Raw genomic sequence first — 5,002 nt, forward strand, 5'->3', positions numbered from 1 at the left:
CATAAATTTTAAAAAGGGACTGGAGTGATTGCTCAGTGGTTTAAGAGCACTTGCTACTCTTGAAGAGGACCCAAGTTTGATTCTCAGCATCTACATGGCAGTTCACAAGCATCTATAACTCCAGTTCCAGGGGATCCTACACTGTTTCTTGGCTTCTGAGGACACTGTATACATGTGCAAAGGCATACATGCAGGCAAAACATACACACACATAAAAAAAAATAAATATTTAGGTGCAAAGGTTGTGGTGGATGCTGAGCCAGCAGCAGCTGAGTTGGGACAGTGGGACAATCTGTGCAGTCTGTGTGCGCACAGGTGTGAGCAGGGTTATTGAAGTAAAAATGCCCCCCAAAATTCATGGCAGTTCTGTGGTGGAGATGCAAGGATATGAAATGACATGAATCATTTGAGAACTGATTAAAGAGAAACTCATTCTTCCCTATATGGAACTGGATCTGCACAGCTATGACTTAGGCATAGAGAATTGTGATGCCACCAATGGCCAGGTGACCAAGGATGCTGCAGAAGCTATAAAGAAATACAACGTCGGTGTCAAGTGTGCAACCATCAATCCCAATGAGAAGAAGGCTGAGGAGTTCAAGTTGAAACAAATGTGGATATCACCAAATGGCACCATCCGGAACATTCTAGGTGGTACTGTCTTCAGTACTGTAAAACTATCCCCCAACTGGTGACAGGCTGGGAAAAACTCATCATCATTGGTCATCATACTTATGAAGACCAATACAGAATGACTGATTTTGTTGTTCCAGGGCCTGGAAAAGTAGAGATAACCTACACACCAAAAGATGGGACTCAAAAGGTGACATACATGGTGCATAACTTTGAAGAAGGTGGCAGTGTTGCCATGGGCATGTACAACCAGGATAAGTCAATTGAAGATTTTTTGCACAGTTCCTTCCAAATGGCTCTGTCCAAAGGCTGGCCTTTGTATCTAAGCACCAGAAACACTATTCTGAAGAAGTATGATGGACATTTCAAAGACATCTTTCAGGAGATCTATGACAAGCAATACAAATCCCAGATTGAAGCTCAGAAGATCTGGTATGAGCATTGGTTCATTGAGGACATGGTGGCTCAAGCTATGAAGTCAGAGGGAGGCTTCATCTGGGCCTGTAAAAACTATGATGGCAATGTGCTGTCAGACTCAGTAGCCCAAGGTCATGATTCCCTTGGCATGATGACCAGTGTGCTGTTTGTCCAGATGGTAAGACTGTAGAAGCATAGGCTGCCCATGGCACTGTCATGTCACTACTGAATGTACCAGAAAGGACAGGAAACGTCCACCAACCCCATTGCCTCTATTTTTGCCTAGTCCTGAGGGTTAGCCCACAGAGCAAAGCTTGATAATAATACTGAGCTCAGCTTCTTTGCTAAGTCTCTAGAAGTCTGAATTGAGACCACTGAGTCTGGTTTTAAGACTAAGGACTTGGCTGCTTGCATTAAAGCTTACTCAATATTCAACATTCTGACTACTTGAATACATTTGAGTTCATGGACAAACCTGGAGAAAACTTGAAGGCCAAACTAGCTCAGGCCAAACTTTAAGGTCAAACCTGGGCTTAGGGGGGAACAAGTCTTTGTGGTAACCAAGTCCACAGGTTTACTAGCTCTGTGGACCAGGCTGGCCTTGAACTCACAGAAATCAGCCTGTCTCTGCCTCCCGAGTGCTGGGATTAAAGGCATGCTCCACCAACGCCCAGTTCCCAGTAGAGTTTTATTTAAAATATGTTAATATAGATTTTAAATTCAAGGGTTAAGAGAAATAAGGGTACTCAGGAAAGACTAAGTCATATCCAAGTTCACTTAAGAGCCAGAGGCAGGTGAATCTTGGTGAGTTCAAGGCCAGCCAGGGCTGTATGTAAAAGATACTATTAAAATAAAAGTTATATCACTGCTTGGGTGCCAGTTTCCCATAGGAGTATATCAATTAAATATCTTTGGATTGGATATGTGTACTGTTTGAATGGCGTTCAAGTTCTAACTCGCTATGAAACCTCCCCCACCCTTCTTCGGTAGGTGAGGTTAGATGGTGGTTTCGGAGGTGCCTTAAATGGGCTTATATTGTTGGAGCTCCTGATTTTCAGCTGGGGAGAAGCTTCAGCCAGACTCAAGTGAAGGACCCCTTTCCTTTGCCATGTCTTCAAAATTACCTATCCCTCTATCCTGTCTTAAGTTCAATAAACATGTTCATGATTACCCAATGTTTCAATAAACATTATTGTAGGCTGTATGTCTTATCTTGTTCACATATGTTGGTGAAGCTTGCAGAAGATATAAATGACCAATGTTTCTTTGTGGATAAGAGTGACTTATGTCTGGATTTTGTTGTGGTCAGCATTTCTGTCTAGCAAGTGCTGCTCCAGATATATGGCCTTTCCTTAGAACCTGGGACTAGGAAATCCTTAAGAAGTGTGTTTCTAGTTAACTTTAGTGTGTAATCTATAAAGACTTCAGTGGGGGCTAGAGAGATGGCTCAGAGGTTAAAAGCACTGTCTGCTCTTTCAGAGATCATGAGCTCAATTCCCAGCACAACCATCTATAATGAGATCTGGTGCCCTCTTCTGGTGTTTGGACATACATACAGGCAGGACACTGTATACATAATACATAAATAAATCTATTTTTAAAAGACTCCAGTGGTCAACTAACTCTTATGAAGCAGAGCAGGCAAGAGGAAGGAGAGATTTTTGAGGATTTGGTCTCAATGGGGATAAGCATACCTCAGTGCCCAGGGCTATCAAGACTGCTCACGGGGTAGAGATACTTGCCTGTTCAATCCTCAGAACCCACACTATGATGCCCCCAACCAATCAGTGCTATAAAAATTAAAATACAATATTGTTAGTGTTTTTGTGATCAAACTGTGGGTCACAACCTGTGCTCCAAGACAGGTCTGGCCCCCTGTCTTCAATAAGCCATGTTCCCTTCTAGAGCTGGCAGAGCCCTTATACACAGGTCACAGCAGGGAAAAAGCAAACTCAAGACATAGGATGTTTGACCATGTCTCCTTGAAGCCTCCCACTGAAGGGATGGCAGAGCTGTGCTCTCCTTATCTCTCCAGTCCCTAAATGAGTTAAGGTCAGGGTCTCAATGCCATTGAGAGCTCTCCTCCACTGCCATAGTCACTGTTGTCCTGTTTATCAGTAACACCCCAACATTGTTCACCAAGACCCCCAAAGACAGAACCAGTCAACTGCAACTTCACCAATCGATTCAAGAGAACCCCAAATGGCTCAAAAGACTCCAAAGGTGACCAGGAAGGCAAAGCTCAGGGTGCACAGATGAGGGAGGGACTTACCAGACATCCTGTTTTCTCAAAACCCAAAACAAAGTCCAAACTTGGTTTTCTGCTTCACCAAGTAGATGTAAAACGTGGCTAAGGGGCTGGAGAGACAGTCAGCCTTTGGTTCTTGGCACTCACATGGCAGTCTACAATCCTAAATTCCATTGGCTCTGAGGGTGCAAACACACATGTTGCACTTATATTTGTGAAGGAACCAGCCCAGTAAAAACAAAGATACTCTAAAGAGAGTATCTTTACTCTAAAGAGACTTTTGTGTCTCTCAATCTAACAGACTATTTAAACAATGTACCTCAAAGAAATGGGAGTTTCCCCAGGAATCTCATTTGAGGAGGAAAACAAACAAACAACCAAATGGGGAACTTGTCTCGCTAAGAAACAGATTTTACATAGTTTTTACAGGAAAAATGAGGAGGCAGAGAGACAGACAGACTCAATTTCAACAGACTAAGGCTGTTTTATTGGGACAGCAAGGGGTCTCAATCTTTCCATGAGATGAAGGTTGAACATGCTTTGGACAATGGCACACATACACATATACACACATACTTGGGTAGTTACTAGGAAGTTACTGCTACTTTTTGTGGTTTGACTAGGAGCGGGCTGGGTTGCTTTCCTTACCTGGACTGTTTCTGCAAGTGGAGCTGAAGTCAAGCTGGGCCTAAGCCATTCTTTATGGCTAGGAGCTATTATCACATACAGCCTGACTCAATTCCTCATGACCTGAGGCTATTACCCAACACTTTGCTAGACCACTTTAGACTAGAGACTGGAGCCCAGACCATGATGAGTCAGTGGTGAGCAGGACCACACCAGGATTGGGCTGCTTAACTACACATTTCCTTCATCTGCATTCAAACTTTGATTCCACTTCATGACTCTGAGGACTGGCTTAAGTGGTTTGTTCCATCTCTGTCCCCTTCCCCAGTGTAGCTAGAAGGGTTAAATCTCATTTTCTGCTTTCCATATTTATTTAACTTTATTGTTTTTGAGACAGGGTCTCTCTATGTAATGCTGTCTGTCCTGGAACTTCTCCGTGGTCTAGGCTGTCCTGGAACTACCAGAGATCTGCCTACCTCTGTTTCCTTTTCTTTTTTCTTTCTCTTCTCTCCTCCTTCTCCCTTTTCTCTCTTCTTCTCCTTCTTTTCGAGATAGGGTTGCTCTGTGTAGCTCTGGCTGACCTGGAACTCACTCTGTAGACCTGGCCTGACTCTGCCTCCCTAGTGCCGGGTTAAAGGTGTGAGCCACCAATGCCCGTTCTCCTTTTCACTTTTAATTTGGTTCTTTTAATGGCCTTATTGAAGACGGGTGGCTGCAGCTAACTTGGGACACAAGTTGTGACCCACAAGTTGGATAACTCTTTAACAGAAGTGTACACAGATATGCAACAACTCTGCTGTGTGGACTAAGTGGGTAGCAATTGAGTAAAACCAGGACTGATTGTTATCTAGGTCTATGCATTTCCCAGCACAGTTCCAGCGAAGTGGCTTTCCGGATTCACAGAGTGGACAGTTCTCAAGGGACTGCAGGGAAGAGGAGGCACGAGCGCCAGACATTTAGGAGTGAAAAAATCATTTAGGAGTGAAGAGGCGTTAGCAGTGCCTATCTCCTATTTGAAAGACAGAGGGTTGGTATTTGGATATGAGGACGGGATGCAAGAAGGAGAGCGAAAAGCTC

General features: G+C 43.8%; 1 pseudogene; it reads left to right on the top strand.

Annotated features, from left to right (window-relative positions):
• Positions 1-329: 329 nt before the first annotated feature.
• On the top strand, positions 330-1,587 carry LOC127221613 (isocitrate dehydrogenase [NADP] cytoplasmic-like; annotated as a pseudogene).
• The last annotated feature ends 3,415 nt before the right edge of the window (positions 1,588-5,002 follow it).

The sequence above is a fragment of the Phodopus roborovskii genome, unplaced genomic scaffold (assembly GCF_943737965.1).
Source record: "Phodopus roborovskii unplaced genomic scaffold, PHOROB, whole genome shotgun sequence".
NCBI classification, from domain to species: Eukaryota; Metazoa; Chordata; class Mammalia; order Rodentia; family Cricetidae; genus Phodopus; species Phodopus roborovskii.